At 47.1% G+C, this 23,746-nt stretch overlaps 1 protein-coding gene across 11 annotated transcripts in view; it reads right to left on the bottom strand.

Moving 5' to 3' along the window:
* dock3 (dedicator of cytokinesis 3) overlaps positions 1 to 23,746 on the bottom strand; it is a 1,878,236-nt gene that overhangs the window by 203,787 nt on the left and 1,650,703 nt on the right. The gene's annotated exons all lie outside the window — the stretch shown is intronic.

Below are 23,746 nucleotides of genomic sequence, written 5' to 3'. Positions count from 1 at the left end.
TGGGGTCTGTGTGTGTGAGAAAGAATGTTACTGTGGTTTGTGTGTGTCGAGAGAACGTTACTGGGGTTTGTGTGTGTAGTGAAAATGTTTCCGGGGTTTGTGTGTGTGAGAGAGAACGTTACTGGGGTTTGTGTGTGTAGAGAGAACGTTACTGGGGTCTGTGTGTGTGAGAGAAAATGTTACTGTGGTTTGTGTGTGTAGAGAGAACGTTACTGGGGTTTGTGTGTGTAGAGAGAACATTACTGGGGTTTGTGTGTGTGTGAGAGAGAACGTTACTGGGGTCTGTGTGTGTGAGAGAGAATGTTACTGGGGTTTGTGTGTGTGAGAGAGAACGTTACTGGGGTTTGTGTGTGTGAGAGAGAACGTTTCTGGGGTTTGTGTGTGCAGAGAGAACGTTACTGGGGTTTGTGTGTGTAGAGAGAACGTTACTGGGGTTTGTGTGTGTGTGAAAGAGAACGTTACTGGGGATTGTGTGTGTAGAGAGAACATTACTGGGGTTTGTGTGTTTGAGAGAGAGAACGTTACTGGGGTTTGTGTGTGCAGAGAGAACGTTACTGGGGTTTGTGTGTGTCGAGAGAGAGAACGTTACTGGAGTTTGTGTGTGTGAGAGAGAACGTTACTGGGGTTTGTGTGTGTGAGAGAGAACGTTACTGGGGTTTGTGTGTGCAGAGTGAACTTTTCTGGGGTTTGTTTGTGTGTGAGAGAGAACATTACTGGGGTTTGTGTGTGTGTGAGAGAGAACGTTACTGTGGTTTGTGTGTGTGAGACAGAACATTACTGGGGTTTGTGTGTGTATCAGAGAGAACGTTACTGGGGTCTGTGTGTGTGAGAGAAAATGTTACTGTGGTTTGTGTGTGTGAGAGAGAGAACGTTACTGGGGTTTGTCTGTGTAGAGAGAACGTTACTGGGGTTTGTGTGTGTGAGAGAGAGAACGTTACTGGGGTTTGTCTGTGTAGAGAGAACGTTACTGGGGTTTGTGTGTGTAGAGAGAACTTTACTGGGGTTTGTGTGTGTGAGAGAGAGAACGTTACTGGGGTTTGTGTGTGTGTGAGAGACAACGTTACTGGGGTTTGTCTGTGTAGAGAGAACGTTACTGGGGTTTGTGTGTGTAGAGAGAACGTTACTGGGGTTTGTGTGTGTGAGAGAGAGAACGTTACTGGGGTTTGTCTGTGTAGAGAGAACGTTACTGGGGTTTGTGTGTGTAGAGAGAACTTTACTGGGGTTTGTGTGTGTGAGAGAGAGAACGTTACTGGGGTTTGTGCGTGTGAGAGAGAGAATGTTACTGGGGTTTGTGTGTGTGAGGGAGAGAACGTTACTGGGGTTTGTGTGTGTGAAAGAGAGAACGTTACTGGGGTTTGTCTGTGTAGAGAGAACGTTACTGGGGTTTGTGTGTGTAGAGAGAACTTTACTGGGGTTTGTGTGTGTGAGAGGGAGAACGTTACTGGGGTTTGCGTGTGTGAGAGAGAGAATGTTACTGGGGTTTGTGTGTGTGAGAGAGAGAACGTTACTGGGGTTTGTGTGTGTGAGAGAGAGAACGGTACTGGGGTTTGTGTGTGTGAGAGAGAACGTTACTGGGCTTTGTGCGTGTGAGAGAGAGAATGTTACTGGGGTTTGTGTGTGTGAGAGAGAGAACGTTACTGGGGTTTGTGTGTGTGAAAGAGAGAACGTTACTGGGGTTTGTGTGTGTGAGAGAGAGAAGGTTACTAGGGACTGTGTGTGTGTGTGAGGTAGAACATTACTGGGGTTTGTGTGTGTGAGAGAGAACGTTACTGGGGTTTGTGTGTGTGTGAGAGAGAACATTACTGGGGTTTGTGTGTGTGTGAGAGAGAACGTTACTGGGGTTTGTGTGTGTGAGAGAGAACGTTACTGGGGTTTGTGTGTGTGTGAGAGAGAACATTACTGGGGTTTGTGTGTGTGAGAGAGAACGTTACTGGGGTTTGTGTGTGTGAGAGAGAACGTTTCTGGGGTTTGTGTGTGCAGAGAGAACGTTACTGGGGTTTGTGTGTGTGTGAGAGAGAACATTACTGGGGTTTGTGTGTGTGTGAAAGAGAACGTTACTGGGGATTGTGTGTGTAGAGAGAACGTTACTGGGGTTTGTGTGTTTGAGAGAGAGAATGTTACTGGGGTTTGTGTGTGTGAGAGAGAACGTTACTGGGGTTTGTGTGTGTGTGAGAGAGAACATTACTGGGGTTTGTGTGTGTGTGAGAGAGAACGTTACTGGGGTTTGTGTGTGTGAGACAGAACATTACTGGGGTTTGTGTCTGTATCAGAGAGAACGTTACTGGGGTCTGTGTGTGTGAGAGAGAATGTTACTGTGGTTTGTGTGTGTAGAGAGAACGTTACTGGGGTTTGTGTGTGTAGAGAGAACGTTACTGGGGTTTGTGTGTGTGAGAGAGAGAACGTTACTGGGGTTTGTCTGTGTAGAGAGAACGTGACTGGGGTTTGTGTGTGTAGAGAGAACGTTACTGGGGTTTGTGTGTGTAGAGAGAACATTACTGGGGTTTGTGTGTGTCAGAGAGAGAACGTTACTGGAGTTTGTGTGTGTGAGAGAGAACGTTACTGGGGTTTGTGTGTGTAGAGAGAACGTTACTGGGGTTTGTGTGTGTAGAGATAACGTGACTGGGGTTTGTGTGTGTAGAGAGAACATTACTGGGGTTTGTGTGTGAGAGAGAGAACGTTACTGGGGTTTGTGTGTGTGAGAGAGAACGTTACTGGGGTTTGTGTGTGTGGGAGAGAGAACGTTACTTGGGTTTGTGTGTGTGAGAGAGAGAACGTTACTGGGGTTTGTGTGTGTGAGAGAGAGAACGTTACTGGGGTTTGTGTGTGTGAGAGAGAACGTTACTGGGGTTTGTGTGTGTGAGAGAGAACGTTACTGGGGTTTGTGTGGGTGAGATAGAGAACGTTACTGGGGTTTGTGCGTGTGAGAGAGAGAACGTTACTGGGGTTTGTGTGTGTGAGAGAGAGAACGTGACTGGGGTTTGTGTGTGTGAGAGAGAACGTTACTGTGGTTTGTGTGTGTGAGAGAGAGAACGTTACTGGGGTTTGTGTGTGTGAGAGAGAACGTTACTGGGGTTTGTGTGTGTGAGAGAGAGAACGTTACTGGGGTTTGTGTGTGTTAGAGAGAACGTTACTGGGGTTTGTGTGTGTGGGAGAGAGAACGTTACTGGGGTTTGTGTGTGTGAGAGAGAGAACGTTACTGGGGTTTGTGTGTGTCAGAGAGAGAACGTTACTGGGGTTTGTGTGTGTGAGAGAGAGAACGTTACTGGGGTTTGTGTGTGTGAGAGAGAACGTTACTGGGGTTTGTGTATGTGAGAGAGAACGTTACTGGGGTTTGTGTGTGTGAGATAGAGAACGTTACTGGGGTTTGTGTGTGTGAGAGAGAGAACGTTACTGGGGTTTGTGTGTGTGAGAGAGAGAACGTTACTGGGGTTTGTGTATGTGAAAGAGAGAACGTTACTGGGGTTTGTGTGTGTGAGAGAGAGAACGTAACTAGGGACTGTGTATGTGTGTGAGAGAGAACGTTACTGGGGTTTGTGTGTGTGAGAGAGAACGTTACTGGGGTTTGTGTGTGTGAGAGAGATCGTTACTGGGGTTTGTGTGTGTGAGAGAGAGAACGTTCATGGGGTTTGTGTGTGTGAAAGAGAGAACGTTACTGGGGTTTGTGTGTGTGAGAGAGAACGTTACTGGGGTTTGTGTGTGTGAGAGAGATCGTTACTGGGGTTTGTGTGTGTGAGAGAGAGAACGTTCATGGGGTTTGTGTGTGTGAGAGAGAACATGACTCGGATTTGTGTGTGTGTGAGAGAGAATGTTACTGGGGTCTGTGTGTGTGAGAAAGAATGTTACTGTGGTTTGTGTGTGTCGAGAGAACGTTACTGGGGTTTGTGTGTGTAGTGAAAATGTTTCCGGGGTTTGTGTGTGTGAGAGAGAACGTTACTGGGGTTTGTGTATGTGAGAGAGAACGTTACTGGGGTTTGTGTGTGTGAGATAGAGAACGTTACTGGGGTTTGTGTGTGTGAGAGAGAGAACGTTACTGGGGTTTGTGTGTGTGAGAGAGAGAACGTTACTGGGGTTTGTGTATGTGAAAGAGAGAACGTTACTGGGGTTTGTGTGTGTGAGAGAGAGAACGTAACTAGGGACTGTGTATGTGTGTGAGAGAGAACGTTACTGGGGTTTGTGTGTGTGAGAGAGAACGTTACTGGGGTTTGTGTGTGTGAGAGAGATCGTTACTGGGGTTTGTGTGTGTGAGAGAGAGAACGTTCATGGGGTTTGTGTGTGTGAAAGAGAGAACGTTACTGGGGTTTGTGTGTGTGAGAGAGAACGTTACTGGGGTTTGTGTGTGTGAGAGAGATCGTTACTGGGGTTTGTGTGTGTGAGAGAGAGAACGTTCATGGGGTTTGTGTGTGTGAGAGAGAACATGACTCGGATTTGTGTGTGTGTGAGAGAGAATGTTACTGGGGTCTGTGTGTGTGAGAAAGAATGTTACTGTGGTTTGTGTGTGTCGAGAGAACGTTACTGGGGTTTGTGTGTGTAGTGAAAATGTTTCCGGGGTTTGTGTGTGTGAGAGAGAACGTTACTGGGGTTTGTGTGTGTAGAGAGAACGTTACTGGGGTCTGTGTGTGTGAGAGAAAATGTTGCTGTGGTTTGTGTGTGTAGAGAGAACGTTACTGGGGTTTGTGTGTGTAGAGAGAACATTACTGGGGTTTGTGTGTGTGTGAGAGAGAACGTTACTGGGGTCTGTGTGTGTGAGAGAGAATGTTACTGGGGTTTGTATGTGTAGAGAGAACGTTACTGGGGTTTGTGTGTGTAGAGAGAGAGAACGTTACTGGGGTTTGTGTGTGTGAGAGAGAGAACGTTACTGGGGTTTGTGTGTGTGAGAGAGAACGTTACTGGGGTTTGTGTGTGTGAGAGAGAACGTTACTGGGGTTTGTGTGTGTGAGAGAGAGAACGTTACTGGGGTTTGTGTGAGTGAGAGAGAGAACGTTACTGGGGTTTGTGTGTGTGAGATAGAGAACGTTACTGGGGTTTGTGTGTGAGAGATAGAGAATGTTACTGGGGTTTGTGTGTGTGAGAGAGAGAATGTTACTGGGATTTGTGTGTGTGAGAGAGAGAACGTTACTGGCGTTTGTGTCTGTGAGAGAGAGAACGTTACTGGGTTTGTGTGTGTGAGAGAGAGAATGTTACTGGGATTTGTGTGTGTGAGAGCGAGAACGTTACTGGGGTTTGCGTCTGTGAGAGAGAGAACGTTACTGGGGTTTGTGTGTGTGTGAGAAAACGTTACTGGGGTTTGTGTGTGTGTGAGAGAGAACGTTACTGGGGTTTGTGTGTGTGACAGAGAGAACGTTACTGGGGTTTGTGTGTGTGACAGAGAGAACGTTACTGGGGTTTGTGTGTGTGTGAGAGAAAACGTTACTGGGGTTTATGTGAGAGAGAGAACGTTACTGGGGTTTGTGTGTGTGAGAGAGAGAACGTTACTGGGGTTTGTGTGTGTGAGAGAGAGAACGTTACTGGGGTTTGTGTGTGTGTGAGAGAGAACGTTACTGGGGTTTGTGTGTGTGACAGAGAGAACGTTACTGGGGTTTGTGTGTGTGAGAGAGAGAATGTTACTGGGGTTTGTGTGTGTGTGAGAGAACGTTACTGGGGTTTGTGTGTGTAGAGAGAGAACGTTACTGGGATTTGTGTGTGTGAGAGACAGAACGTTACTGGAGACTGTGTGTGTGTGTGTGTGAGAGAGAACGTTGCTGGGGTTTGAGTGTGTGAGAGAGAACGTTACTGGGGTTTGTGTGTGTGTGAGAGAGATTGTTACTGGGATTTGTGTGTGTGTGAGAGAGAACGTTACTGGAGTTTGTGTGTGTGAGAGAGAACGTCACTGGGGTTTGTGTGTGTGAGAGAGAACGTTACTGGGGTTTGTGCGTGTGAGAGAGAAAATGTTACTGGGGTTTGTGTGTGTAGAGAGAACGTTACTGGGGTTTGTGTGTGTGTGAAAGAGAACGTTGCTGGGGATTGTGTGTGTAGAGAGAACATTACTGGGGTTTGTGTGTTTGAGAGAGAGAACGTTACTGGGGTTTGTGTGTGCAGAGAGAACGTTACTGGGGTTTGTGTGTGTGAGAGAGAACGTTACTGGGGTTTGTGTGTGTGAGAGAGAGAAGGTTACTCGGGACTGTGTGTGTGTGAGGGAGAACGTTACTGGGGTTTGTGTGTGTGAGAGAGAACATTACTGGGGTTTGTGTGTGTGAGAGAGAACGTTACTGGGGTTTGTGTGTGTGAGAGAGAACGTTTCTGGGGTTTGTGTGTGCAGAGAGAACGTTACTGGGGTTTGTGTGTGTAGAGAGAACGTTACTGGGGTTTGTGTGTGTGTGAAAGAGAACGTTACTGGGGATTGTGTGTGTGAGAGAGAACGTTACTGGGGTTTGTGTGTGTGAGAGAGAACGTTTCTGGGGTTTGTGTGTGCAGAGAGAACGTTACTGGGGTTTGTGTGTGTAGAGAGAACGTTACTGGGGTTTGTGTGTGTGTGAAAGAGAACGTTACTGGGGATTGTGTGTGTGAGAGAGAACATTACTGGTGTTTGTGTGTTTGAGAGAGAGAACGTTACTGGGGTTTGTGTGTGCAGAGAGAACGTTACTGGGGTTTGTGTGTGTCGAGAGAGAGAACGTTACTGGAGTTTGTGTGTGTGAGAGAGAACGTTACTGGGGTTTGTGTGTGTGAGAGAGAACGTTACTGGGGTTTGTGTGTGCAGAGTGAACTTTTCTGGGGTTTGTTTGTGTGTGAGAGAGAACATTACTGGGGTTTGTGTGTGTGTGAGAGAGAAAGTTACTGGGGTTTGTGTGTGTATCAGAGAGAACGTTACTGGGGTCTGTGTGTGTGAGAGAAAATGTTACTGTGGTTTGTGTGTGTAGAGAGAACGTTACTGGGGTTTGTGTGTGTAGAGAGAACGTTACTGGGGTTTGTGTGTGTGAGAGAGAGAACGTTACTGGGGTTTGTGTGTGTGAGACAGAACATTACTGGGGTTTGTGTGTGTATCAGAGAGAACGTTACTGGGGTCTGTGTGTGTGAGAGAAAATGTTACTGTGGTTTGTGTGTGTAGAGAGAACGTTACTGGGGTTTGTGTGTGTAGAGAGAACGTTACTGGGGTTTGTGTGTGTGAGAGAGAGAACGTTACTGGGGTTTGTGTGTGTAGAGAGAACGTGACTGGGGTTTGTGTGTGTGAGAGAGAGAACGTTACTGGGGTTTGTGTGTGTGAGAGAGAGAACGTTACTGGGGTGTGTGTGTGTGAGAGAGAGAACGTTACTGGGGTTTGTGTGTGTGTGAGAAAACGTTACTGGGGTTTATGTGTGTCGAGAGAGAACGTTACTGGGGTTTGTGTGTGTGAGAGAGAGAACGTTACTGGGGTTTGTGTGTGTGTGACAGAGAAGGTTACTGGGGTTTGTGTGTGTGAGAGAGAGAACGTTACTGGGGTTTGTGTGTGTGTGAGAGAGAACGTTACTGGGGTTTGTGTGTGTGAGAGAGAGAATGTTACTGGGGTTTGTGTGTGTGTGAGAGAACGTTACTGGGGTTTGTGTGTGTAGAGAGAGAACGTTACTGGGATTTGTGTGTGTGAGGGACAGAACGTTACTGGGGACTGTGTGTGTGTGTGTGAGAGAGAACGTTGCTGGGGTTTTAGTGTGTGAGAGAGAACGTTACTGGGGTTTGTGTGTGTGTGAGAGAGAATGTTATTGGGGTTTGTGTGTGTGTGAGAGAGAACGTGACTGGGGTTTGTGTGGTTGAGAGAGAACGTTACTGAGGTTTGTGTGTGTAGAGACAGAGAACGTTACTGGAGTTTGTGTGTGTGAGAGAGAACGTTACTGGGGTTTGAGTGTGCAGAGTGAACGTTTCTGGGGTTTGTTTGTGTGTGAGAGAGAACATTACTGGGGTTTGTGTGTGTGTGAGAGAGAACGTTACTGGGGTTTGTGTGTGTGAGACAGAACATTACTGGGGTTTGTGTCTGTATCAGAGAGAACGTTACTGGAGTCTGTGTGTGTGAGAGAGAATGCTACTGTGGTTTGTGTGTGTAGAGAGAACGTTACTGGGGTTTGTGTGTGTAGAGAGAACGTTACTGGGGTTTGTGTGTGTGAGAGAGAGAACGTTACTGGGGTTTGTCTGTGTAGAGAGAACGTGACTGGGGTTTGTGTGTGTAGAGAGAACGTTACTGGGGTTTGTGTGTGTAGAGAGAACATTACTGGGGTTTGTGTGTGTCAGAGAGAGAACGTTACTGGAGTTTGTGTGTGTGAGAGAGAACGTTACTGGGGTTTGTGTGTGTAGAGAGAACGTTACTGGGGTTTGTGTGTGTAGAGATAACGTGACTGGGGTTTGTGTGTGTAGAGAGAACATTACTGGGGTTTGTGTGTGTGAGAGAGAACGTTACTGGGGTTTGTGTGTGTGAGAGAGAGAACGTTACTGGGGTTTGTGTGTGTGAGAGAGAACGTTACTGGGGTTTGTGTGTGTGGGAGAGAGAACGTTACTTGGGTTTGTGTGTGTGAGAGAGAGAACGTTACTGGGGTTTGTGTGTGTGAGATAGAGAACGTTACTGGGGTTTGTGTGTGTGAGAGAGAGAACGTTACTGGGGTTTGTGTGTGTGAAAGAGAGAACGTTACTGGGGTTTGTGTGTGTGAGAGAGAGAACGAAACTAGGGACTGTGTGTGTGTGAGAGAGAACGTTACTGGGGTTTGTGTGTGTGAGAGAGAACGTTACTGGGGTTTGTGTGTGTGTGAGAGAGAACGTTACTGGGGTTTGTGTGTGTGAGAGAGAACGTTACTGGGGTTTGTGTGTGTGAGAGAGATCGTTACTGGGGTTTGTGTGTGTGAGAGAGAGAATGTTCATGGGGTTTGTGTGTGTGAGAGAGAACATGACTCGGATTTGTGTGTGTGTGAGAGAGAATGTTACTGGGGTCTGTGTGTGTGAGAAAGAATGTTACTGTGGTTTGTGTGTGTCGAGAGAACGTTACTGGGGTTTGTGTGTGTAGTGAAAATGTTTCCGGGGTTTGTGTGTGTGAGAGAGAACGTTACTGGGGTTTGTGTGTGTAGAGAGAACGTTACTGGGGTCTGTGTGTGTGAGAGAAAATGTTACTGTGGTTTGTGTGTGTAGAGAGAACGTTACTGGGGTTTGTGTGTGTAGAGAGAACATTACTGGGGTTTGTGTGTGTGTGAGAGAGAACGTTACTGGGGTCTGTGTGTGTGAGAGAGAATGTTACTGGGGTTTGTGTGTGTGAGAGAGAACGTTACTGGGGTTTGTGTGTGTGAGAGAGAACGTTTCTGGGGTTTGTGTGTGCAGAGAGAACGTTACTGGGGTTTGTGTGTGTAGAGAGAACATTACTGGGGTTTGTGTGTTTGAGAGAGAGAATGTTACTGGGGTTTGTGTGTGCAGAGAGAACGTTACTGGGGTTTGTGTGTGTCGAGAGAGAGAACGTTACTGGAGTTTGTGTGTGTGAGAGAGAACGTTACTGGGGTTTGTGTGTGTGAGAGAGAACGTTACTGGGGTTTGTGTGTGCAGAGTGAACTTTTCTGGGGTTTGTTTGTGTGTGAGAGAGAACATTACTGGGGTTTGTGTGTGTGTGAGAGAGAACGTTACTGTGGTTTGTGTGTGTGAGACAGAACATTACTGGGGTTTGTGTGTGTATCAGAGAGAACGTTACTGGGGTCTGTGTGTGTGAGAGAAAATGTTACTGTGGTTTGTGTGTGTAGAGAGAACGTTACTGGGGTTTGTGTGTGTAGAGAGAACGTTACTGGGGTTTGTGTGTGTGAGAGAGAGAACGTTACTGGGGTTTGTCTGTGTAGAGAGAACGTTACTGGGGTTTGTGTGTGTAGAGAGAACTTTACTGGGGTTTGTGTGTGTGAGAGAGAGAACGTTACTGGGGTTTGTGTGTGTGTGAGAGAGAACGTTAGTGGGGTTTGTGTGTGTGAGAGAGAACGGTACTGGGGTTTGTGTGTGTGAGAGAGAACGTTACTGGGCTTTGTGCGTGTGAGAGAGAGAATGTTACTGGGGTTTGTGTGTGTGAGAGAGAGAACGTTACTGGGGTTTGTGTGTGTGAAAGAGAGAACGTTACTGGGGTTTGTGTGTGTGAGAGAGAGAAGGTTACTAGGGACTGTGTGTGTGTGTGAGGTAGAACATTACTGGGGTTTGTGTGTGTGAGAGAGAACGTTACTGGGGTTTGTGTGTGTGTGAGAGAGAACATTACTGGGGTTTGTGTGTGTGTGAGAGAGAACGTTACTGGGGTTTGTGTGTGTGAGAGAGAACGTTACTGGGGTTTGTGTGAGTGTGAGAGAGAACATTACTGGGGTTTGTGTGTGTGAGAGAGAACGTTACTGGGGTTTGTGTGTGTGAGAGAGAACGTTTCTGGGGTTTGTGTGTGCAGAGAGAACGTTACTGGGGTTTGTGTGTGTGTGAGAGAGAACATTACTGGGGTTTGTGTGTGTGTGAAAGAGAACGTTACTAGGGATTGTGTGTGTAGAGAGAACGTTACTGGGGTTTGTGTGTTTGAGAGAGAGAATGTTACTGGGGTTTGTGTGTGTGAGAGAGAACGTTACTGGGGTTTGTGTGTGTGTGAGAGAGAACATTACTGGGGTTTGTGTGTGTGTGAGAGAGAACGTTACTGGGGTTTGTGTGTGTGAGACAGAACATTACTGGGGTTTGTGTCTGTATCAGAGAGAACGTTACTGGGGTCTGTGTGTGTGAGAGAGAATGTTACTGTGGTTTGTGTGTGTAGAGAGAACGTTACTGGGGTTTGTGTGTGTAGAGAGAACGTTACTGGGGTTTGTGTGTGTGAGAGAGAGAACGTTACTGGGGTTTGTCTGTGTAGAGAGAACGTGACTGGGGTTTGTGTGTGTAGAGAGAACGTTACTGGGGTTTGTGTGTGTAGAGAGAACATTACTGGGGTTTGTGTGTGTCAGAGAGAGAACGTTACTGGAGTTTGTGTGTGTGAGAGAGAACGTTACTGGGGTTTGTGTGTGTAGAGAGAACGTTACTGGGGTTTGTGTGTGTAGAGATAACGTGACTGGGGTTTGTGTGTGTAGAGAGAACATTACTGGGGTTTGTGTGTGAGAGAGAGAACGTTACTGGGGTTTGTGTGTGTGAGAGAGAACGTTACTGGGGTTTGTGTGTGTGGGAGAGAGAACGTTACTTGGGTTTGTGTGTGTGAGAGAGAGAACGTCACTGGGGTTTGTGTGTGTGAGAGAGAGAACGTTACTGGGGTTTGTGTGTGTGAGAGAGAGAACGTTACTGGGGTTTGTGTGTGTGAGAGAGAACGTTACTGGGGTTTGTGTGTGTGAGAGAGAACGTTACTGGGGTTTGTGTGGGTGAGATAGAGAACGTTACTGGGGTTTGTGCGTGTGAGTGAGAGAACGTTACTGGGGTTTGTGTGTGTGAGAGAGAGAACGTGACTGGGGTTTGTGTGTGTGAGAGAGAACGTTACTGTGGTTTGTGTGTGTGAGAGAGAGAACGTTACTGGGGTTTGTGTGTGTGAGAGAGAACGTTACTGGGGTTTGTGTGTGTGAGAGAGAGAACGTTACTGGGGTTTGTGTGTGTTAGAGAGAACGTTACTGGGGTTTGTGTGTGTGGGAGAGAGAACGTTACTGGGGTTTGTGTGTGTGAGAGAGAGAACGTTACTGGGGTTTGTGTGTGTCAGAGAGAGAACGTTACTGGGGTTTGTGTGTGTGAGAGAGAGAACGTTACTGGGGTTTGTGTGTGTGAGAGAGAACGTTACTGGGGTTTGTGTGTGTGAGAGAGAACGTTACTGGGGTTTGTGTGTGTGAGATAGAGAACGTTACTGGGGTTTGTGTGTGTGAGAGGGAGAACGTTACTGGGGTTTGTGTGTGTGAGAGAGAGAACGTTACTGGGGTTTGTGTGTGTAGAGAGAACGTGACTGGGGTTTGTGTGTGTAGAGAGAACGTTACTGGGGTTTGTGTGTGTAGAGAGAACATTACTGGGGTTTGTGTGTGTCAGAGAGAGAACGTTACTGGAGTTTGTGTGTGTGAGAGAGAACGTTACTGGGGTTTGTGTGTGTAGAGAGAACGTTACTGGGGTTTGTGTGTGTAGAGATAACGTGACTGGGGTTTGTGTGTGTAGAGAGAACATTACTGGGGTTTGTGTGTGAGAGAGAGAACGTTACTGGGGTTTGTGTGTGTGAGAGAGAACGTTACTGGGGTTTGTGTGTGTGGGAGAGAGAACGTTACTTGGGTTTGTGTGTGTGAGAGAGAGAACGTCACTGGGGTTTGTGTGTGTGAGAGAGAGAACGTTACTGGGGTTTGTGTGTGTGAGAGAGAGAACGTTACTGGGGTTTGTGTGTGTGAAAGAGAGAACGTTACTGGGGTTTGTGTGTGTGAGAGAGAGAAGGTTACTAGGGACTGTGTGTGTGTGTGAGGTAGAACATTACTGGGGTTTGTGTGTGTGAGAGAGAACGTTTCTGGGGTTTGTGTGTGCAGAGAGAACGTTACTGGGGTTTGTTTGTGTAGAGAGAACGTGACTGGGGTTTGTGTGGTTGAGAGAGAACGTTACTGAGGTTTGTGTGTGTAGAGACAGAGAACGTTACTGGAGTTTGTGTGTGTGAGAGAGAACGTTACTGGGGTTTGAGTGTGCAGAGTGAACGTTTCTGGGGTTTGTTTGTGTGTGAGAGAGAACATTACTGGGGTTTGTGTGTGTGTGAGAGAGAACGTTACTGGGGTTTGTGTGTGTGAGACAGAACATTACTGGGGTTTGTGTCTGTATCAGAGAGAACGTTACTGGAGTCTGTGTGTGTGAGAGAGAATGCTACTGTGGTTTGTGTGTGTAGAGAGAACGTTACTGGGGTTTGTGTGTGTAGAGAGAACATTACTGGGGTTTGTGTGTGTGAGAGAGAGAACGTTACTGGGGTTTGTCTGTGTAGAGAGAACGTGACTGGGGTTTGTGTGTGTAGAGAGAACGTTACTGGGGTTTGTGTGTGTAGAGAGAACATTACTGGGGTTTGTGTGTGTCAGAGAGAGAACGTTACTGGAGTTTGTGTGTGTGAGAGAGAACGTTACTGGGGTTTGTGTGTGTAGAGAGAACGTTACTGGGGTTTGTGTGTGTAGAGATAACGTGACTGGGGTTTGTGTGTGAAGAGAGAACATTACTGGGGTTTGTGTGTGTGAGAGAGAACGTTACTGGGGTTTGTGTGTGTGAGAGAGAGAACGTTACTGGGGTTTGTGTGTGTGAGAGAGAACGTTACTGGGGTTTGTGTGTGTGGGAGAGAGAACGTTACTGGGGTTTGTGTGTGTGAGAGAGAGAACGTTACTGGGGTTTGTGTGTGTGAGAGAGAGAACGTTACTGGGGTTTGTGTGTGTGAGAGAGAACATTGCTGGGGTTTGTGTGTGTGAGAGAGAACGTTACTGGGGTTTGTGTGGGTGAGATAGAGAACGTTACTGGGGTTTGTGTGTGTGAGAGAGAGAACGTTACTGGGGTTTGTGTGTGTGAGAGCGAGAACGTTACTGGGGTTTGTGTGTGTGAGAGAGAACGTTACTGTGGTTTGTGTGTGTGAGAGAGAGAATGTTACTGGGGTTTGTGTGTGTGAGAGAGAACGTTACTGGGGTTTGTGTGTGTGAGAGAGAGAACGTTACTGGGGTTTGTGTGTGTTAGAGAGAACGTTACTGGGGTTTGTGTGTGTGGGAGAGAGAACGTTACTGGGGTTTGTGTGTGTGAGAGAGAGAACGTTACTGGGGTTTGTGTGTGTGAGAGAGAGAACGTTACTGGGGTTTGTGTGTGTCAGAGAGAGAACGTTACTGGGGTTTGTGTGTGTGAGAGAGAGAACGTTACTGGGGTTTGTGTGTGTGAGAGAGAACGTTATTGGGGTTTGTGTGTGTGAGAGAGAACGTTACTGGGGTTTGTGTGTGTGAGATAGAGAACGTTACTGGGGTTTGTGTGTGTGAGAGAGAGAACGTTACTGGGGTTTGCGTGTGTGAAAGAGAGAACGTTACTGGGGTTTGTGTGTGTGAGAGAGAGAACGTAACTAGGGACTGTGTGTGTGTGAGAGAGAACGTTACTGGGGTTTGTGTGTGTGAGAGAGAACGTTACTGGGGTTTGTGTGTGTGTGAGAGAGAACGTTACTGGGGTTTGTGTGTGTGAGAGAGAACGTTACTGGGGTTTGTGTGTGTGAGAGAGATCGTTACTGGGGTTTGTGTGTGTGAGAGAGAGAACGTTCATGGGGTTTGTGTGTGTGAGAGAGAACATGACTCGGATTTGTGTGTGTGTGAGAGAGAATGTTACTGGGGTCTGTGTGTGTGAGAAAGAATGTTACTGTGGTTTGTGTGTGTCGAGAGAACGTTACTGGGGTTTGTGTGTGTAGTGAAAATGTTTCCGGGGTTTGTGTGTGTGAGAGAGAACGTTACTGGGGTTTGTGTGTGTAGAGAGAACGTTACTGGGGTCTGTGTGTGTGAGAGAAAATGTTACTGTGGTTTGTGTGTGTAGAGAGAACGTTACTGGGGTTTGTGTGTGTAGAGAGAACATTACTGGGGTTTGTGTGTGTGTGAGAGAGAACGTTACTGGGGTCTGTGTGTGTGAGAGAGAATGTTACTGGGGTTTGTGTGTGTGAGAGAGAACGTTACTGGGGTTTGTGTGTGTGAGAGAGAACGTTTCTGGGGTTTGTGTGTGCAGAGAGAACGTTACTGGGGTTTGTGTGTGTAGAGAGAACGTTACTGGGGTTTGTGTGTGTGTGAAAGAGAACGTTACTGGGGATTGTGTGTGTAGAGAGAACATTACTGGGGTTTGTGTGTTTGAGAGAGAGAACGTTACTGGGGTTTGTGTGTGCAGAGAGAACGTTACTGGGGTTTGTGTGTGTCGAGAGAGAGAACGTTACTGGAGTTTGTGTGTGTGAGAGAGAACGTTACTGGGGTTTGTGTGTGTGAGAGAGAACGTTACTGGGGTTTGTGTGTGCAGAGTGAACTTTTCTGGGGTTTGTTTGTGTGTGAGAGAGAACATTACTGGGGTTTGTGTGTGTGTGAGAGAGAACGTTACTGTGGTTTGTGTGTGTGAGACAGAACATTACTGGGGTTTGTGTGTGTATCAGAGAGAACGTTACTGGGGTCTGTGTGTGTGAGAGAAAATGTTACTGTGGTTTGTGTGTGTGAGAGAGAGAACGTTACTGGGGTTTGTCTGTGTAGAGAGAACGTTACTGGGGTTTGTGTGTGTGAGAGAGAGAACGTTACTGGGGTTTGTCTGTGTAGAGAGAACGTTACTGGGGTTTGTGTGTGTAGAGAGAACTTTACTGGGGTTTGTGTGTGTGAGAGAGAGAACGTTACTGGGGTTTGTGTGTGTGTGAGAGACAACGTTACTGGGGTTTGTCTGTGTAGAGAGAACGTTACTGGGGTTTGTGTGTGTAGAGAGAACGTTACTGGGGTTTGTGTGTGTGAGAGAGAGAACGTTACTGGGGTTTGTCTGTGTAGAGAGAACGTTACTGGGGTTTGTGTGTGTAGAGAGAACTTCACTGGGGTTTGTGTGTGTGAGAGAGAGAACGTTACTGGGGTTTGTGCGTGTGAGAGAGAGAATGTTACTGGGGTTTGTGTGTGTGAGGGAGAGAACGTTACTGGGGTTTGTGTGTGTGAAAGAGAGAACGTTACTGGGGTTTGTCTGTGTAGAGAGAACGTTACTGGGGTTTGTGTGTGTAGAGAGAACTTTACTGGGGTTTGTGTGTGTGAGAGGGAGAACGTTACTGGGGTTTGCGTGTGTGAGAGAGAGAATGTTACTGGGGTTTGTGTGTGTGAGAGAGAGAACGTTACTGGGGTTTGTGTGTGTGAGAGAGAGAACGGTACTGGGGTTTGTGTGTGTGAGAGAGAACGTTACTGGGCTTTGTGCGTGTGAGAGAGAGAATGTTACTGGGGTTTGTGTGTGTGAGAGAGAGAACGTTACTGGGGTTTGTGTGTGTGAAAGAGAGAACGTTACTGGGGTTTGTGTGTGTGAGAGAGAGAAGGTTACTAGGGACTGTGTGTGTGTGTGAGGTAGAACATTACTGGGGTTTGTGTGTGTGAGAGAGAACGTTACTGGGGTTTGTGTGTGTGTGAGAGAGAACATTACTGGGGTTTGTGTGTGTGTGAGAGAGAACGTTACTGGGGTTTGTGTGTGTGAGAGAGAACGTTACTGGGGTTTGTGTGTGTGTGAGAGAGAACATTACTGGGGTTTGTGTGTGTGAGAGAGAACGTTACTGGGGTTTGTGTGTGTGAGAGAGAACGTTTCTGGGGTTTGTGTGTGCAGAGAGAACGTTACTGGGGTTTGTGTGTGTGTGAGAGAGAACATTACTGGGGTTTGTGTGTGTGTGAAAGAGAACGTTACTGGGGATTGTGTGTGTAGAGAGAACGTTACTGGGGTTTGTGTGTTTGAGAGAGAGAATGTTACTGGGGTTTGTGTGTGTGAGAGAGAACGTTACTGGGGTTTGTGTGTGTGTGAGAGAGAACATTACTGGGGTTTGTGTGTGTGTGAGAGAGAACGTTACTGGGGTTTGTGTGTGTGAGACAGAACATTACTGGGGTTTGTGTCTGTATCAGAGAGAACGTTACTGGGGTCTGTGTGTGTGAGAGAGAATGTTACTGTGGTTTGTGTGTGTAGAGAGAACGTTACTGGGGTTTGTGTGTGTAGAGAGAACGTTACTGGGGTTTGTGTGTGTGAGAGAGAGAACGTTACTGGGGTTTGTCTGTGTAGAGAGAACGTGACTGGGGTTTGTGTGTGTAGAGAGAACGTTACTGGGGTTTGTGTGTGTAGAGAGAACATTACTGGGGTTTGTGTGTGTCAGAGAGAGAACGTTACTGGAGTTTGTGTGTGTGAGAGAGAACGTTACTGGGGTTTGTGTGTGTAGAGAGAACGTTACTGGGGTTTGTGTGTGTAGAGATAACGTGACTGGGGTTTGTGTGTGTAGAGAGAACATTACTGGGGTTTGTGTGTGAGAGAGAGAACGTTACTGGGGTTTGTGTGTGTGAGAGAGAACGTTACTGGGGTTTGTGTGTGTGGGAGAGAGAACGTTACTTGGGTTTGTGTGTGTGAGAGAGAGAACGTTACTGGGGTTTGTGTGTGTGAGAGAGAGAACGTTACTGGGGTTTGTGTGTGTGAGAGAGAACGTTACTGGGGTTTGTGTGTGTGAGAGAGAACGTTACTGGGGTTTGTGTGGGTGAGATAGAGAACGTTACTGGGGTTTGTGCGTGTGAGAGAGAGAACGTTACTGGGGTTTGTGTGTGTGAGAGAGAGAACGTGACTGGGGTTTGTGTGTGTGAGAGAGAACGTTACTGTGGTTTGTGTGTGTGAGAGAGAGAACGTTACTGGGGTTTGTGTGTGTGAGAGAGAACGTTACTGGGGTTTGTGTGTGTGAGAGAGAGAACGTTACTGGGGTTTGTGTGTGTTAGAGAGAACGTTACTGGGGTTTGTGTGTGTGGGAGAGAGAACGTTACTGGGGTTTGTGTGTGTGAGAGAGAGAACGTTACTGGGGTTTGTGTGTGTCAGAGAGAGAACGTTACTGGGGTTTGTGTGTGTGAGAGAGAGAACGTTACTGGGGTTTGTGTGTGTGAGAGAGAACGTTACTGGGGTTTGTGTATGTGAGAGAGAACGTTACTGGGGTTTGTGTGTGTGAGATAGAGAACGTTACTGGGGTTTGTGTGTGTGAGAGAGAGAACGTTACTGGGGTTTGTGTGTGTGAGAGAGAGAACGTTACTGGGGTTTGTGTATGTGAAAGAGAGAACGTTACTGGGGTTTGTGTGTGTGAGAGAGAGAACGTAACTAGGGACTGTGTATGTGTGTGAGAGAGAACGTTACTGGGGTTTGTGTGTGTGAGAGAGAACGTTACTGGGGTTTGTGTGTGTGAGAGAGATCGTTACTGGGGTTTGTGTGTGTGAGAGAGAGAACGTTCATGGGGTTTGTGTGTGTGAAAGAGAGAACGTTACTGGGGTTTGTGTGTGTGAGAGAGAACGTTACTGGGGTTTGTGTGTGTGAGAGAGATCGTTACTGGGGTTTGTGTGTGTGAGAGAGAGAACGTTCATGGGGTTTGTGTGTGTGAGAGAGAACATGACTCGGATTTGTGTGTGTGTGAGAGAGAATGTTACTGGGGTCTGTGTGTGTGAGAAAGAATGTTACTGTGGTTTGTGTGTGTCGAGAGAACGTTACTGGGGTTTGTGTGTGTAGTGAAAATGTTTCCGGGGTTTGTGTGTGTGAGAGAGAACGTTACTGGGGTTTGTGTATGTGAGAGAGAACGTTACTGGGGTTTGTGTGTGTGAGATAGAGAACGTTACTGGGGTTTGTGTGTGTGAGAGAGAGAACGTTACTGGGGTTTGTGTGTGTGAGAGAGAGAACGTTACTGGGGTTTGTGTATGTGAAAGAGAGAACGTTACTGGGGTTTGTGTGTGTGAGAGAGAGAACGTAACTAGGGACTGTGTATGTGTGTGAGAGAGAACGTTACTGGGGTTTGTGTGTGTGAGAGAGAACGTTACTGGGGTTTGTGTGTGTGAGAGAGATCGTTACTGGGGTTTGTGTGTGTGAGAGAGAGAACGTTCATGGGGTTTGTGTGTGTGAAAGAGAGAACGTTACTGGGGTTTGTGTGTGTGAGAGAGAACGTTACTGGGGTTTGTGTGTGTGAGAGAGATCGTTACTGGGGTTTGTGTGTGTGAGAGAGAGAACGTTCATGGGGTTTGTGTGTGTGAGAGAGAACATGACTCGGATTTGTGTGTGTGTGAGAGAGAATGTTACTGGGGTCTGTGTGTGTGAGAAAGAATGTTACTGTGGTTTGTGTGTGTCGAGAGAACGTTACTGGGGTTTGTGTGTGTAGTGAAAATGTTTCCGGGGTTTGTGTGTGTGAGAGAGAACGTTACTGGGGTTTGTGTGTGTAGAGAGAACGTTACTGGGGTCTGTGTGTGTGAGAGAAAATGTTGCTGTGGTTTGTGTGTGTAGAGAGAACGTTACTGGGGTTTGTGTGTGTAGAGAGAACATTACTGGGGTTTGTGTGTGTGTGAGAGAGAACGTTACTGGGGTCTGTGTGTGTGAGAGAGAATGTTACTGGGGTTTGTATGTGTAGAGAGAACGTTACTGGGGTTTGTGTGTGTAGAGAGAGAGAACGTTACTGGGGTTTGTGTGTGTGAGAGAGAGAACGTTACTGGGGTTTGTGTGTGTGAGAGAGAACGTTACTGGGGTTTGTGTGTGTGAGAGAGAACGTTACTGGGGTTTGTGTGTGTGAGAGAGAGAACGTTACTGGGGTTTGTGTGAGTGAGAGAGAGAACGTTACTGGGGTTTGTGTGTGTGAGATAGAGAACGTTACTGGGGTTTGTGTGTGAGAGATAGAGAATGTTACTGGGGTTTGTGTGTGTGAGAGAGAGAATGTTACTGGGATTTGTGTGTGTGAGAGAGAGAACGTTACTGGCGTTTGTGTCTGTGAGAGAGAGAACGTTACTGGGTTTGTGTGTGTGAGAGAGAGAATGTTACTGGGATTTGTGTGTGTGAGAGCGAGAACGTTACTGGGGTTTGCGTCTGTGAGAGAGAGAACGTTACTGGGGTTTGTGTGTGTGTGAGAAAACGTTACTGGGGTTTGTGTGTGTGTGAGAGAGAACGTTACTGGGGTTTGTGTGTGTGACAGAGAGAACGTTACTGGGGTTTGTGTGTGTGACAGAGAGAACGTTACTGGGGTTTGTGTGTGTGTGAGAGAAAACGTTACTGGGGTTTATGTGAGAGAGAGAACGTTACTGGGGTTTGTGTGTGTGAGAGAGAGAACGTTACTGGGGTTTGTGTGTGTGAGAGAGAGAACGTTACTGGGGTTTGTGTGTGTGTGAGAGAGAACGTTACTGGGGTTTGTGTGTGTGACAGAGAGAACGTTACTGGGGTTTGTGTGTGTGAGAGAGAGAATGTTACTGGGGTTTGTGTGTGTGTGAGAGAACGTTACTGGGGTTTGTGTGTGTAGAGAGAGAACGTTACTGGGATTTGTGTGTGTGAGAGACAGAACGTTACTGGAGACTGTGTGTGTGTGTGTGTGAGAGAGAACGTTGCTGGGGTTTGAGTGTGTGAGAGAGAACGTTACTGGGGTTTGTGTGTGTGTGAGAGAGATTGTTACTGGGATTTGTGTGTGTGTGAGAGAGAACGTTACTGGAGTTTGTGTGTGTGAGAGAGAACGTCACTGGGGTTTGTGTGTGTGAGAGAGAACGTTACTGGGGTTTGTGCGTGTGAGAGAGAAAATGTTACTGGGGTTTGTGTGTGTAGAGAGAACGTTACTGGGGTTTGTGTGTGTGTGAAAGAGAACGTTGCTGGGGATTGTGTGTGTAGAGAGAACATTACTGGGGTTTGTGTGTTTGAGAGAGAGAACGTTACTGGGGTTTGTGTGTGCAGAGAGAACGTTACTGGGGTTTGTGTGTGTGAGAGAGAACGTTACTGGGGTTTGTGTGTGTGAGAGAGAGAAGGTTACTCGGGACTGTGTGTGTGTGAGGGAGAACGTTACTGGGGTTTGTGTGTGTGAGAGAGAACATTACTGGGGTTTGTGTGTGTGAGAGAGAACGTTACTGGGGTTTGTGTGTGTGAGAGAGAACGTTTCTGGGGTTTGTGTGTGCAGAGAGAACGTTACTGGGGTTTGTGTGTGTAGAGAGAACGTTACTGGGGTTTGTGTGTGTGTGAAAGAGAACGTTACTGGGGATTGTGTGTGTGAGAGAGAACGTTACTGGGGTTTGTGTGTGTGAGAGAGAACGTTTCTGGGGTTTGTGTGTGCAGAGAGAACGTTACTGGGGTTTGTGTGTGTAGAGAGAACGTTACTGGGGTTTGTGTGTGTGTGAAAGAGAACGTTACTGGGGATTGTGTGTGTGAGAGAGAACATTACTGGTGTTTGTGTGTTTGAGAGAGAGAACGTTACTGGGGTTTGTGTGTGCAGAGAGAACGTTACTGGGGTTTGTGTGTGTCGAGAGAGAGAACGTTACTGGAGTTTGTGTGTGTGAGAGAGAACGTTACTGGGGTTTGTGTGTGTGAGAGAGAACGTTACTGGGGTTTGTGTGTGCAGAGTGAACTTTTCTGGGGTTTGTTTGTGTGTGAGAGAGAACATTACTGGGGTTTGTGTGTGTGTGAGAGAGAAAGTTACTGGGGTTTGTGTGTGTATCAGAGAGAACGTTACTGGGGTCTGTGTGTGTGAGAGAAAATGTTACTGTGGTTTGTGTGTGTAGAGAGAACGTTACTGGGGTTTGTGTGTGTAGAGAGAACGTTACTGGGGTTTGTGTGTGTGAGAGAGAGAACGTTACTGGGGTTTGTGTGTGTGAGACAGAACATTACTGGGGTTTGTGTGTGTATCAGAGAGAACGTTACTGGGGTCTGTGTGTGTGAGAGAAAATGTTACTGTGGTTTGTGTGTGTAGAGAGAACGTTACTGGGGTTTGTGTGTGTAGAGAGAATGTTACTGGGGTTTGTGTGTGTGAGAGAGAGAACGTTACTGGGGTTTGTGTGTGTAGAGAGAACGTGACTGGGGTTTGTGTGTGTGAGAGAGAGAACGTTACTGGGGTTTGTGTGTGTGAGAGAGAGAACGTTACTGGGGTGTGTGTGTGTGAGAGAGAGAACGTTACTGGGGTTTGTGTGTGTGTGAGAAAACGTTACTGGGGTTTATGTGTGTCGAGAGAGAACGTTACTGGGGTTTGTGTGTGTGAGAGAGAGAACGTTACTGGGGTTTGTGTGTGTGTGACAGAGAAGGTTACTGGGGTTTGTGTGTGTGAGAGAGAGAACGTTACTGGGGTTTGTGTGTGTGTGAGAGAGAACGTTACTGGGGTTTGTGTGTGTGAGAGAGAGAATGTTACTGGGGTTTGTGTGTGTGTGAGAGAACGTTACTGGGGTTTGTGTGTGTAGAGAGAGAACGTTACTGGGATTTGTGTGTGTGAGGGACAGAACGTTACTGGGGACTGTGTGTGTGTGTGTGAGAGAGAACGTTGCTGGGGTTTTAGTGTGTGAGAGAGAACGTTACTGGGGTTTGTGTGTGTGTGAGAGAGAATGTTATTGGGGTTTGTGTGTGTGTGAGAGAGAACGTGACTGGGGTTTGTGTGGTTGAGAGAGAACGTTACTGAGGTTTGTGTGTGTAGAGACAGAGAACGTTACTGGAGTTTGTGTGTGTGAGAGAGAACGTTACTGGGGTTTGAGTGTGCAGAGTGAACGTTTCTGGGGTTTGTTTGTGTGTGAGAGAGAACATTACTGGGGTTTGTGTGTGTGTGAGAGAGAACGTTACTGGGGTTTGTGTGTGTGAGACAGAACATTACTGGGGTTTGTGTCTGTATCAGAGAGAACGTTACTGGAGTCTGTGTGTGTGAGAGAGAATGCTACTGTGGTTTGTGTGTGTAGAGAGAACGTTACTGGGGTTTGTGTGTGTAGAGAGAACGATACTGGGGTTTGTGTGTGTGAGAGAGAGAACGTTACTGGGGTTTGTCTGTGTAGAGAGAACGTGACTGGGGTTTGTGTGTGTAGAGAGAACGTTACTGGGGTTTGTGTGTGTAGAGAGAACATTACTGGGGTTTGTGTGTGTCAGAGAGAGAACGTTACTGGAGTTTGTGTGTGTGAGAGAGAACGTTACTGGGGTTTGTGTGTGTAGAGAGAACGTTACTGGGGTTTGTGTGTGTAGAGATAACGTGACTGGGGTTTGTGTGTGTAGAGAGAACATTACTGGGGTTTGTGTGTGTGAGAGAGAACGTTACTGGGGTTTGTGTGTGTGAGAGAGAGAACGTTACTGGGGTTTGTGTGTGTGAGAGAGAACGTTACTGGGGTTTGTGTGTGTGGGAGAGAGAACGTTACTTGGGTTTGTGTGTGTGAGAGAGAGAACGTTACTGGGGTTTGTGTGTGTGAGATAGAGAACGTTACTGGGGTTTGTGTGTGTGAGAGAGAGAACGTTACTGGGGTTTGTGTGTGTGAAAGAGAGAACGTTACTGGGGTTTGTGTGTGTGAGAGAGAGAACGAAACTAGGGACTGTGTGTGTGTGAGAGAGAACGTTACTGGGGTTTGTGTGTGTGAGAGAGAACGTTACTGGGGTTTGTGTGTGTGTGAGAGAGAACGTTACTGGGGTTTGTGTGTGTGAGAGAGAACGTTACTGGGGTTTGTGTGTGTGAGAGAGATCGTTACTGGGGTTTGTGTGTGTGAGAGAGAGAATGTTCATGGGGTTTGTGTGTGTGAGAGAGAACATGACTCGGATTTGTGTGTGTGTGAGAGAGAATGTTACTGGGGTCTGTGTGTGTGAGAAAGAATGTTACTGTGGTTTGTGTGTGTCGAGAGAACGTTACTGGGGTTTGTGTGTGTAGTGAAAATGTTTCCGGGGTTTGTGTGTGTGAGAGAGAACGTTACTGGGGTTTGTGTGTGTAGAGAGAACGTTACTGGGGTCTGTGTGTGTGAGAGAAAATGTTACTGTGGTTTGTGTGTGTAGAGAGAACGTTACTGGGGTTTGTGTGTGTAGAGAGAACATTACTGGGGTTTGTGTGTGTGTGAGAGAGAACGTTACTGGGGTCTGTGTGTGTGAGAGAGAATGTTACTGGGGTTTGTGTGTGTGAGAGAGAACGTTACTGGGGTTTGTGTGTGTGAGAGAGAACGTTTCTGGGGTTTGTGTGTGCAGAGAGAACGTTACTGGGGTTTGTGTGTGTAGAGAGAACATTACTGGGGTTTGTGTGTTTGAGAGAGAGAATGTTACTGGGGTTTGTGTGTGCAGAGAGAACGTTACTGGGGTTTGTGTGTGTCGAGAGAGAGAACGTTACTGGAGTTTGTGTGTGTGAGAGAGAACGTTACTGGGGTTTGTGTGTGTGAGAGAGAACGTT

This window comes from Pristiophorus japonicus, chromosome 12, assembly GCF_044704955.1.
Source record: "Pristiophorus japonicus isolate sPriJap1 chromosome 12, sPriJap1.hap1, whole genome shotgun sequence".
Taxonomy (NCBI): Eukaryota; Metazoa; Chordata; class Chondrichthyes; family Pristiophoridae; genus Pristiophorus; species Pristiophorus japonicus.
Note: the sequence above shows the minus strand (reverse complement) of the source record. Positions and strands in the feature narration are given on the sequence as shown.